We start from the raw sequence: 13,944 nt of genomic DNA on the forward strand, positions 1-13,944 counted from the left end.
ACAAACAAAAAAAAAAAACCTTTCATAATGAAAGGAGAATGAAAATATTTCCAGGTAGAAGAAAAAACTTGCAAGACATGCCCTCATAAAATACCTAAAAGGAATTTCCAATATAGAAAAAAATGGCAAAAGAAAAAATTTTGGAAAGCACAAGAAGAAAGAAAGGCAATAAGAAGCAATTTGGGGCTGGAGAGATGGCTCAGAGGTTAAGATTTCTGGCTGCTCTTCCACAGGTCCTGAGTTCAATTCCCAGGCTCACAACCATCTATAATGAGATCTGGTGCCCTCTTCTGGTGTGTAAGCATACATGCAGGCAGAGTACTGTATATTTAATAAATCTTTAAAAAAGAAGCAATTTGGATGTGTGTGTTAGGTTATGAATAATTTATGGTCAGAACAACAATATATCCACCAACAATGAAGAGTTACAATAACAATGGAAGTTCCTATACTTTTCTCATGTCAAATGGTCAATGTAAGGAGATTATGATAAGTCACACATGCACAGTTTATAACCAGAGAAACACTAAAACTTTACTCAAAGATACAAACTTAAAATCTCTGTAAGCAACATTTGTCTAGACACAGTTGTGTAATAGAATGTCAGTAAAGTTTGCAGCAAGAGAGTAGAAGCCAAGAAGAGACACATTTAAATAACATCAGGCTCTTATAGCACACAGAAGTGGCATGATATCAGTGTAACCTGAGGGCTTGATTGTTGGGGTTTCTGTCCCACCCGGTCCCCCGGCCATTTAGTCCCAGAGAAAATCATAGAGTCTACATTAGATATAAACTGATTGGCCCATTCGCTCAGGCTTCTTTTGGGGGGGGGCGGGGATTTTTGAGACAGGGTTTCTCCGTAGCTTTTGGTTCCTGTCCTGGAACTAGCTCTTGTAGACCAGGCTGGCCTCGAACTCACAGAGATCCACCTGCCTCTGCCTCCCGAGTGCTGGGATTAAAGGCATGCGCCACTACCGCCCGACTTCGCTCAGGCTTCTTATTAACTCTTTTTAACTTATATCAACCCATTATTTTTATCTATGTTAGCTACATGAGTTGGTACCTTTTTCAGTGGGGCAGGTCACATCTTGCTTCTTCCGTGATTTGGGCAGGACTGGTGAGGAATGGGCTTCCTCCTTCCTAGAATTTTCCTGTTCTCATTGCCCTGCCTTTACTTCCTGTCTGGTTGACCCACCTATACATTGACAGAATACAGACAATTCTCCTGCACCATATCAGCTGTGTTTGAAATACACGTTATAAATCCCAAAGCACTAAAATATTAGAGACCCATAGTCAACAAGGAAGATTAGACCTTTTGATGTTTTTCTGATGTATTATCTTCACTTTACTAAACTCTGACGACAAAAAGGAAAGCAGAAATTTTGGGTCAACACACCACACACACACATGTTCACAGCCCCACCTACATACTCCCCCCATACACACACGCCACATATGCTGTCTCACACACACATGCTCACACACACATATGCACCTATACACACACTCGCTCTCTCTCATACACACAGCCCACAATGCTCTCTCACACACACATGCTCACACACATATGCACACATACACACATACTCTCTCTCATACACACAGCCCACAATGCTCTCTCTCTCTCTCTCTCTCTCTTTCTCTTTCTCTCTCTCTCTCTCTCTCTCTCTCTCTCTCTCTCTCACACACACACACACACACACACACACACACACACACACACATGCACACACAGCCCTTTTCTCAGTTATTTCATCAAAGGCTAATCCTAAGTGGCAGCTGTAAGAGATTTTTGCAGATGTAATTAATATCCCTAGCCAGTTTATCTTTTGTATAAGAGATTATCTTGGTGAGACTGATCTTATCAATGGAGGACATTAAAATAAGTTTATGCAGTCCCTGAGGCAACCTGAAAGGGAGGTTAGGTCTATAATGACTCTTTTCCTTTAGATTGCCCTGCTTATAGAGACCATCTTTGGTGTGTGTGTGTGTGTGTGTGTGTGTGTGTGTGTGTGTGTCTGTGTGTCTGTGTGTGTCTGTGTCTGTGTGTGTGTTTCTCTTCTGATTACTATCTCTTCTTGATTACCAGACACGTGCCTGTCACACTTCTTTTACCAATGCCGAAGTCAACTAAACTGCGACTCACAAGTCAGTCTGCCTGTCTTCCAACCTTGGTGTTCATGTGTGTGTCAGTGCATGTATGTTAATATGTGTGTGCATGGGAATGTGCACACGTCTGTGTGTGTGTTGTGCACACACATGTGCACCCTGCTGTTGTTCTTCAATAGTTGACCACTGAATGGTACAAAGAGAATAAAAGTCTCAATGAAAAAGGAAATCATGTTCTTAAAGGACTCCAAATAAATACTTCGGACTTGTGGGCTACAAGTAAAATAAGACTTTAGCCCTTTAAGTAATTTAGGAAATAGAGCTTATAGTATAAAAATTTCTCACGAATACAATCCTAGCATCAGAAATCTTTAATGTTGAAATCTATCACAGGTCTCAACCTTTTAAATATTTTGCCCTCCCATACAGTTCCTCATGTTGTGGTGACCCCCAACTATAAATTATTTTTATTGCTACTTCATAACTATAATCTCACTACCATTATGAGTAGTAATGTAAGTATCTTATATTCAGGATATCTGATATGCAACCCCCGTGAAACGGTCATTCAGCCCCCAAGGGGGTCTTAACCCACTGCTCTACACGAACTCAGAAAATCACCAAGGAAGGAAGGTTTTCCAATTCTCTCCTGGAAGCTAGGGTTACACTGATATCAAAATCAAACCAAAACATTGCAAGGCCAAAGAAAAACCATACACTAATGCTCCTCATGGGCAGAAACCTTAAAAAGAGAACTGTAGCAAATCAAACCTGATAATATATATCAAGGACAATACTTCACAGCCAAATAGAATTTATTTTTAAAAAAATGCTGGATGAATGTAATACTTAAAACCCAACTGTGTAATTCTAGAGATTCTAGCCAGTGCAATAAAACCAGAAAACTAAACAAAAATATCATGACTTGAAACAAAGGAATATACAAAAAAATTCTTCCAGAATTAAGAAAATACAAAGTCATATAAAAGTAATTTGTAATTTTATTTACCAACAAAATTCTTAGAAAGTAAAATTAAGAAGCCAATGATGTTTACAATAGCATCAGAATATAGTGTTTAATGATATATCTGAAAAAAAGATATGTATGATCTATATAATAAAAATCGAATCACTGGGAGAAGCTGAAAGATCTAAATAAGTGGATAAATACCTTTACTCATAGATTGGGAGACTCAGGTTTATCGAAGAATAGATTATCTCCAAATAGTTCTATAAATTTAACTCTATCAAAATTCCAGACAATTTTGTTGAAATTCACAGGCTGGTTCTAAAAGCCATATGAAAATACGAGGGACAGGGAAAACCAAAAGAACCCGGAAATGGAATAAGATTGGAAGGGATCCCGTTTCACGGCTGATTATAGAACTGTTTTTTGTAAGCCCACCAGCCTAGCTACACGTCCCACAGGCTCCTTTTCTTCCCAGTTCTGGAAGCAGGGAGCAGATGCAGTGACCCATAGCCAAACATCAGCCAGGACCATCTTCCCAGGGGTGGCATGGCCCACAACTGGCTGATCCCTCTCACATCAGCCATGAATCAAGAAAATGTTCCACCAGGCATGCCCAGAGAGCAATCTGATGGTGGAAATTTCTCACTCGAGGTTCCTTTTCCCAGGCGACTCTGGACTGACTAAAGCTAACCAGCGCACCAATGCTATCCTGACTGCAGTATTTTATATAGTTCATAAAAAACCTCAAAGTACAGAAGAGATTGATCATCAGTAAAGAAAACTTGGTGTTGTTGCAGAGGATTGGAGCTCCCAACACCCATAACCAGTAGCTCACGACTGCCTGTGACTCCAACTCCAGGAAGTCCAGCCTCTCATCTGACTTCTGAGGGTACTGCACATAAACATGCTAATACACGTAAATGCACACATACACGTAACAATATGGATCTTTTAAAATGTTCTATGTCATTATTCATTCAGATGCACGAATGAAAATCCCAATGCTTTGCTCCTGTAAACTCTTAGGAGACTAGAGTTTAAAATCAGCAAATGGTGACAAGCTTCCAGAAGAGCCAGAAGCCATCTGTACTGAGGTCACACCCGGAACACTGCCTGCAAGACCACTTCAGAAACAGCCTGACAATTTCTCCCAAAGCCAAGTTTACACCTGCTGGAGGAATAATTTTTCCTCTCAGCTTTCCACAGTAACCCCACACTGAAACACCCACTTACAGATGAACTAGAACACGGTGTGTGGCTAACGGGATGGAATATCACCGATAATTAAATGGACTGAACTCTTGGCACACTCAAGTGTGCTTTCAAGGATGTACAATAAAACATACAAAATTAATTTCAAAAATATACTTAGCCCAGCCGGGCAGTGAGGATTCACACCTTTAATCCCAGCACTCGGGAGGCAGAGGCAGGCGGATCTCTGTGAGTTCGAGGCCAGCCTAGTCTACAAGAGCTAGTTCCAGGACAGCTAGGGCTGTTACACAAAGAAACCTTGTCTCAAAAAATCCACATATATAATATATATGAGCAAATATATATGTATATATATTCATTTTTACATACAACAGGTACACAAACTACCAGTATAAATTAAACATGAATAATTATGACGAAAGTTCAACACCTGCTCCTCAGGCATGTGAGCCACTTTCCCCAACAGTTCTCACATGGTGCATGTCTACCGTGTGAGAGAGAGAGCACTCTGGAGTCACAGTGCCATCTGTATTGATGTGAACACAAAGCCCAGTGTCCCTTCAGCACAGATGACCGAAGCTTCCATACATAGCAGCAAACCGTGAGACAGCCACATCTTTTCTCCTCTCTGTGTCTTAACACCTCATTTTTAGAAAGAGATTGCAGCGGGCATGTGGGGGGCAGCTGGGTGTGTTCAGCTGGCCCTAGTTCCTGATACTCATCCTCCCTCACCACCGGAAGGGTCCCAAGCTCCCTGAGAACAGCCATTTATTTCTGCGAGTTGTGGTTCCCCCCCCCCCCCCCCCCCCGCATCAGTCGCAAGCAAATCTCTCATGCTGCAGAGACGCTTTACAACCCTACAGAGGCTTCCCATCTCCCATCACAGCGAAGTTGTTACAGGAAAAGCTACCCCATTGGAGCTCTGTTTTATCATTATATTTTGAATTTAGTCAACTGACTAGTGGTGTCCACGAGGCTTTCTCATACCCCTTCATTTTGACGAATGCACCCACCCATTATCCTCCTTTCTCCTCACCCACAATAGTGGCATGACCATTCAGAGGAAACTAACTGCTTTCCAGCTGAACTTGAGGCCAGTTCCACAGTAGAGAATTTCATCCCTGGGGCTGTAATCCTGGTAAAGAACCTGCTGTCGAGAAAAAAAAAAAAAAGAACCTGCTGTCGTTATTATCCTAAATGGTCATGCTTGTCAGGGATGGCTCAGCCGTTAAAGGCTATGATCACAACCAAAATGCCTTCAAATATTTACGTTTATACACAGAGATCAGCCTTGGTCAGGGAAGCTTCCTCATGCTGTGCGCAGCAGCTGGTGGAGAGAGGAATAACTGGTCACAGTGCTGAGAACAGAAGGCAGTGCTCCGCCCTAAACAGCACTAAGGCTCAGGGACCACCACAGAAGAGGAGGCAAAAAGAACGCAAGCGCCGGGGGATGGGAAGGAGCGCTGCAAAAGCTGCCTTCCAGACACGGTCTGGGTGTCAAAGGCAGCAACTCACAGTAGCTGCGGTTGCCTCCACAAGCTTGCCCAAGATCAGGCCAGCCAAAAAACCTGACATTAGTGCTAAAATGATCTCCAGGCCCCACCCCTGCTGAGGTGGCTAGTTGCTGAGGGAAAGAAGAAGAACCATTCTTGTTTGAGACTGGTAGGTTTCCCATGCTCCAGCGGATAGTTCCCCACCTATACACATGTGAGCAGCACCAGCAGAGCTTAGTGGGCACAGTAGCCAGGGTTCTCTAGAGAAACAGAACTGGTAGGATATATATGTATGTATGTGTATATATGTATATATACTGATGGAATACATGCATACATACATACATACTGGATTTATTAGAGTGGCTCACAGACTGTGGTCTGACTATTCCAGCAATGCTGTCTCTTGATGGAAAGTCCAAGAACCCAACAGTTGTGTGGTCTACAGGCTGGCTGTCTCAGCAGGTCTTCAGTACATACCAGAATCCCAAAGAAGTAGGTTCTAATCCCACTGAAGAAATAAACTCGTCACTGAGAATGAGAACAAGCAGACAAAGAACAAGCTCCCCCTTCTTCCATGTCCTTTCTATGAACTCCCACCAGAAGGTGTGGCCCAGATTTAAGGTGGCTCTTCACACTTCAAATGACCTGGATTTACCGTGGGGTTTCCCATCTCTCAAATGACTCCGTCAAGAAAAATTCCTCACAAGTACACCCAGCTGCTCAGGTTTTAGTTCATTTCAGATGCAATCAAGCTGACAACCAAGAATAGCCATCACAAGTCCACCCCTTGTCAACTTGACCCACAATCATATCTCCTTGTGCTATGCTTAATTTCAAAATGAAAGCAATAACCAGCTATCATTATGCCTAACATGATATAACTATTCTACCTACAACTGCAAATGTGTTACATATTTCACCAGGTCAGGGGGTTATAAGAACAACAACAAACAAAGAGAGAACAGAGATCTGAGTTCTGGGAGGTGGAGGTGTTTGGGGAGATAGAGAACTGGAGAGAGGAAATGGGCGTGGGTGGGTAATGATCATATCTAGTAAGATCTATTTCACCATATACGTGGATGAATTTCCCACTAATAAACAAAAGAACTTTAGAATTAAAACTGCCTGAGGCTCCAACACCTTCTCAGATAAACCCTGCTTTGCTCTCTCCCCTGCGGTCCCCTGGAATGCGGTGCCACCCAGACAGGCAGACATGAAGTGAGAGTGACTTCCCAGAGAGGTCCAATAAGTCAAACTTCCAGGTCACCGAGTCAGGACAAGGCAGGAGGGGCAAAGCCTGGTGTTAGGAACGCACAGTTGCTCATTTCTGCAGTTTGGATTTGATGAGCAGTTATAAGGCAAGCATTGTCTATGCATGCTTGCTGCGGCTGGCCGTGCTGGCTGGTTTTGTGTGCCCGCTTGACACAGGCTAGAGGTCATCAGAGAAGGAGCCTCAGCTGAGGACATGCCTCCATGAGATCCAATTGGCATTTTCTCATTTAGTGATCAATGGGGGAGGGCCGAGCTTACGGTGGGTGGTGCCATCCCTGGGCAGCTGGTCCTGGGTTCTATAAGAAGGTGGGCTGAGCAAGTCATGGAAAGCAGCTCAGTAAGCAGCTCCCCTCCATGGCCTCTGCATCAGCTCCTGCCTCTGGGATCCTGCCCTGTTTGAGTTGCTGCTCTGACTTCGTTCAGTGATGAACAGCCATGCTGAGGAGAAGTCTAACACATACTTTCCTCCCCAAATTGCTTTTTGGTCATGGTGTTTCATCGCAGCAATAGAAACCCTAACTAAGACAGTAGCTCTTCCTTTTATTTCCGTACATGGAAAAGGCAGGCCACCGGTGCTCAACAGGAAAAGCACTGGTATTGAATCCCATTTTTCTGTCTGTCATAGGACAATCTTCATAGGGTGTGCTTTCTAAGACATTTTTCTCAACAATTAAAAGGAGATTCTCAGCCCACTTGTTCATGACCCTTCCTACTTCACTTCTCCAAATGCTATGGCCCTTCTTGCCTCCCTGTCGTTGGACTACTTTTTGGACTTTAATTTGGGCTGCCAGCTCCCAAATAATAACACAGAGATTTATTATTAATTATGAAAGCTTGGCCCGAGCTTGGGCTTTTCTCCACCTAGCTCTTGTAACTTAAATTGACCCATTTATACTAATATGCATTCTGCCACATGGCTTGTTACCTATCTCCCATAATGTATCTCCAACTTGTTCTGTGTCTCACTGGGGTCTCTGTGTGCCTAGATTCATCCCAAGTTCCTCTCTTTGCCTGGAAGTCCCACCTATTCTCTCCTGTCTAGCTATGGGCCATTCAGCTCTTTATTAAATCATATCTTCATACAGTGAAAGCAAATCTGCACCATTTTCCCTTTTGTCTAAATGAAAGGGAAATGTTTTAACTATAATACAGTAAAACTATATTCAATAAGAACAATTGTCAGGTAAGGATTACATTCAAAATGTCCAGCTGATTTGTATTGGCAAATTTAAAGAAATTACTTTATTATCTATCCTAATCTGATGAGTCCAAAGTTTTATATCTAAACCATTTTCTATCATAACTTGTATTACCATCCTACAAATACCTTTTTAGACCTTAAAATGTTTTCTTATATTAACAATTTAAGCTTTTATGTCTCTCAACCTATAAACTTTACATCTCTTTTATAAGTTTCTTTTCTGAATCTGATAATAAAGAAAACTATAAAGCATAACTATATATTCTTCAATCCTATCAGAGACCTTAGAAGTATGTAATATTATCTGAGTAAACAGGAAGTGCAGAGCAAACAACTCCCAAAACTATAGAAATGACAAAGCCACCTGGCTACCTAAGTCACCCAAGGTCCCTCTGCAACATTGGGACATCCATCTTTGGCTTACAGGCCTAGGATATCTGACAAACTTTTCTGTGAATCAGGGATTTTTGAAGGACTCTTCTACCTTGTCTTGACAAAGTTGAGTAGTTGCCTTATTTTGTGTCTTGTTTGTCCAATTTGGACAGCATACTGTCAGCAGTCAACTTGCCCAGTGTCTGACTTTGCCTCAATGAAAGCAAACTCCAGATGGAGGTTCTCTGATGCACATCATCCTTTTTAAAAGTAAATTGGTGCTGCCAGGAGCAGACATGTCTCACTCTCATGAAAAGATTTACATGATTAAAATATCTTAAATGCCATATTTTATATATATCTGAAGTAGTTGAAGACTGCCTATCTAAAATATATCTCTGCTTGACCTTGAAAACACACCGAATATGACTACAGGATTGATTGTTACAGATGATTAACTTTGAACCTGCACTTCTTAATTACCTTAAATAGTTTATAATGATAGCTTTTAAGGACTAGAACTTTACATTACATTTTTAAATTAACTGCATAGGTACAATACCTAAACCAAGAGTAAAAACATATATACAGTATGTTATAACAAAAATAACCTTAAATTTGTATCAATACAAAATATCCATACCAATGTAAAATATTTGAGATTAATAGTTGCCTTTTAGTTTAAAAATAGATGCAACAATCTACCCTTTTATTCTATCATTCCTATATCCCCCCTTTCTTATCTTCTTAAAAAGAAATCCCTGGATCTCACCTCCTTTGCTTAGTTTCCTCCCTGACCATGACCCCCTAAATGATGATAAACATTCATAATTCACTGAGCAACTAAAAACTACCCACCCCACCTCTTGAGAATGTGGGCATCATATTCTCTAGACTGCTTCCGGTTGTCTGGGGGCAATGACACTTTTAGGGGGACCCTGAGAAAATTGGGATAATAGTCAAGTCCTGGAAGACCTAGTTGTCTCATTTGTTGTCCAGTCTCTGTGTAAAGGGAAAGTGCAGGGCTTATCTGAAGTCATGGCTAGAGTAGTCTGTGAGGCTGGACCATTTCAGCTAGCTAGTTGTTCTGGATACAGATTGTTGAGGGAACTTCAGCAGAGGCATTCTGAGGAGGCTGGATCACTTGGGTTACTTGTCTTCATTGGTGTCTTGTCCTTATTTTCTGAAAACACACAAACTTTTAAAGGATATATATATATATATATATATATCTTATTATATTAACACATGAATGGAATGTGCAGTGTGCACAAGTCAATTAAAGATGATTTTTTATTCTATGTTGGAGCAGGTAAAAGCCATCTGTCAACATCATAAGTTTTGAACTATATAACCAAATTGTCATGAAGACTCTGTAGCCAATAAGATTCATCATGTCTCACCCAGTCTCGGAGCTGTTCTCATGTTTCCAACAGCCTATATCTCACCTGTCTTGTTTTTCTTGGTTTATTTTTTCATGTCTGCAGTCAAGGTGTCTAGGAGGTATTCCCCAAATTTGTTATTTATTAATTTTGAAGAAATTCATAGCTCTGTGGAAATAAAAGCATAACCTCTCCCCCATGCAATACGTTTTCTAACTTTCATTCTGAAGCCAAGATATCCCTAAAATATATAGACTGGCTTAATTAAGCATTTTCCATAATCCAATATTCCTTAGCACTTCCCATCAAAACTCAATGATAAAAATACATACAGAATATAGAACAAGTTAATAGGAAAGGATAGCAAGTAGGAAGAGGAGTGAAAGCTAAGATCTTTGTTACTGGTTGAGTTCAAGATCACTCCCAAACAACCCAACCTATAGCCCTCCTGAAATTTCCCCTTCCTTTCCAGACTTCAAATCTGAGAGTCCATGTACCCTGAAGACTCAGATGTTCTGAGCAAAGTCAATGTCCAGTCTCTTCTCAATTGTAGTCTGATTTCTCATGGTGACTGAGGGGCCAGCACAATTAATATGCTGCCTCCAAAGAATCACTTGGAATGCTTGATACCCACCCCCTGAAATTTGAGGAGCAAAGAATAAGGATTTGGCTTACACACATTTGGACAGGCAAAAGTCAGGATGCTGTCACTAGCTGGTACCTGTGACTGCAGTCAGAGCAATGAGATGGGAAGTGACTGAAACTGTTGCCCTCAGAAGTCAGATCCTGGAGTTTTTGAAGAGCCTGTGCTTGAGATCTGCATGTGGAGGAGCGATTATCAACTTTTGTGACAACAGATTGCAGTCAACAGTAACAGAAAACACTGAGCTATTTCCACGCCTCAGCACATACATGAAGCACTACCGGTCCAATGTGAGCATGCTGAGGTTGACCAGTTGCTGATGGGATGTTGATCCAAAGTGGAATTGCACAGGAAAATGATAATGGTGTCATGATGGCCTCAGTGATTCCACACACTGAATCAGGGTGTTACGGTAAACATTTGATGTCCTACTTCCTCTGTTTAGTAGGTTTTAAAAAAATCTGGAACGTGTTAGCACAGTCTTGAATGACAAGACAAAGTGCAGCTTTGGAGACAAGATGGCAAAATGCCAGGAATATCATGAAAGCAATATAAGCTTTGTTCTTACCCAAGACTGTCCCTGCAATGAAGTTTTACTATAGCAACAATGTTCCCTGGAGATTTATTGTGAGGAAGAATAATCCTTGGGCAAAGTTCAGATATTTCTGGCGTTCAGGTATTCCTAGGGTCATAACTCTACTTTAGAAAGGGCTGAAGAGATGGTTCAGAAATAAATATCACTGACTGCTCTTCCAGAGGACCAGGGTTCGATCCCCAGCACCTACATGACAACTCACAACTACCTTTAACTCTAGTCTAAAGTGATCTGACACCCTCCTCTATACCCCTTCTAGACTCTGTGGGCATTATATGCATGTGTTGCCCAGACATACATGCAGGCAAAACACCCTTGCACACAAAATAATAAAATAAAAACAAATTTAAACTCTCTTATTTATACCAATGCACTCTCAATAAACAAGCCTTATCTTTAAGTTTACAAACTCCTTTATGGAAGAACTACCTGTATTTTGTCATTTTCCTGGATATCTGTAGTGCACTGTTCATAAATGAGTAAATAAATAACCATTGGCCTACAATCAATTTAGCTGTCTGCTCTGCTCAACCCTCGGCAATTATGTTTTAGTGATACCACAGTTGTGAGCATAAATTTATTAATAATGGAAGGTGATTAAATGCAGGGGATGATTTTATGATATTTCTATAGTATTTGAAGTGTAATAATTGCCTAATCATAAGCTCTGCAGGTGTTATCCAGCTACAAGAATGAAGCAGAGCTGGTGGGAACAAGGAAGGGAATTAAAGCACTAAATTAAATAATGTTAAGTCCCAAAGACAAGCTATAATGAGGTCACCCTAGCAATGAGGTACAGTGTTGACCATGGCTAGGCATATGCCCCCATTAATCTCTTAACACTCAGCCTTGTAATACAAGTACCGTAAGTATCAGGAAGACTGAATACATGCGAGTTGTACAGTTAGTGAGTGAATGAGCTATGATTTGAAGACCCAATTTCTGAACCTCAGGTTGTAATTCTACCTGGGGCCACCTCCTATATCTGTCTGACTTTTCATTGCAAGGTAAACACATTTCTAAAATGAATCAGTTCAAGAATGTGTGTGTGTGTATGCAGAATTAAATACATAAATATATAAATACTAACAATACTTATTCTTTGGTTTAGAGAAGCCACTAAGAAAACATTTTCTGCCCTCTCAAAGGCAGGCCTCTGAGTGTCTACCCCTCCAAGGACTAAATGAGGCCCAGCACGTGTAAGCCTTCATCCAGTTCCTCGGTCTGCCCATTTGTAGCTTTTTCTAACTAGCAGGAGAGTTGGAGAGACTTTGGGTCACAGAAACACAGAGTTTTGCACCAGACACTCACTGAACTTTTCATCCTGTGAGGCAACACACATCTTAACTGCAAAATATATGCAGTGGTGCAAAGCCCAAATGGAAGAAATTTTAAATGTTTCTAAGTTCTTCTCAGTCAACTGCCAGCCACCAGGGGGAGACCTTCAGAATGTTTCTGCCTTGCGGTCTAGAAACACACACAGAAATCTGGTCAACTCAGTACAAAAGAAAAGCATGCTGGGGCCAGAGAGATACCTCACAGATGGCTGTAACTCCAGACCAAGGAATGAAATGCCCTCTCCTGGTCTTGGCAGGTACCAGGTGTGCACACAGACATAGCCAGCCAAACAGTCATACACACACATGTAAAAATAATCAAGTGGTTAAGGGGTGGGGGAAAGCATCTTGTGTTTAGTAAAGCTGGGAGGAAAATGTCTGGGAATGAATTCTACTCCAAATCCTTCCCTTGTGAGCTCAGACATAGACAACAAGAGCAAGGGGGTAATGGCCCCTCCACTTTCTCACCCAGAGACTTCCCTGCCACACCAACTCCAGTGTCGTCTGTGTGACATGACATATGTCATTATGCTGGACAGGAGCTACGTGTCCCATGGGACTAGGCTTCCTGGAGGTCAATGGCAGACAGCCTGGTATTAGCTCTTGTTGTCTATGTCTGGCTATGTGGGATATGAGCTTTGCACAATCTCTTTTATAATAATGATATTCTATATATATACAAGACAAGGATTATCTCTTCAGGAACAGCTCTGGGATAGGGAAGCACAGTATGGAAATGTATAAGACTACAGCAGAACCTTTGCCATACACAGGGTGTATGATGAGCAAGGGAATAGGTGGGTTAATGTTGATGGACAAAGACTGTTATATTATACTTTCAACTTTATGGATAGGCTTGCTAGATCCCAACCCCCACGATGTCTGCTGCATAAGAAGGTACTAAAAAGTATAGTTCAACAGGTGCAGAGAACTGATTAGGTATATTTGGTCACTAGATGAAATAAAGGGTTAGGAAGAGGAAGGGCCATGACAGCGATAATGAGACAGAAACTTTCTATTCTTAAGATGAAACCACTTGCCTGAGGTTTACATTCCCAAGGACAAGATTTCCTCTTCTAAGGATGTTTTATGTCTAACACCTGTACCTGATAATATGCTTTTCTTAAATATTGCTGATGTGATTAAAAGAAGCTTTCGTACTGTGCCAACTAATGATACATGACCTTCTGATTTGTTCTTTGTTTGAATACTATATAATGAAAACATAAATTCAGTAAAATTGCAGCAGATTCTAACCACTCTCTTGTGTGTTGTGTCTGTCTGTCATTCGCCGAATTTGTGCCTTTCTGTTACCAAGACCCTGCTTCTCCCACGGTCTTAGTGGCTCCCCT

This window comes from Microtus oregoni, unplaced genomic scaffold (assembly GCF_018167655.1).
Source record: "Microtus oregoni isolate MIOR12 unplaced genomic scaffold, Mior012 000015F_ref0000493, whole genome shotgun sequence".
Lineage (NCBI taxonomy): Eukaryota > Metazoa > Chordata > Mammalia > Rodentia > Cricetidae > Microtus > Microtus oregoni.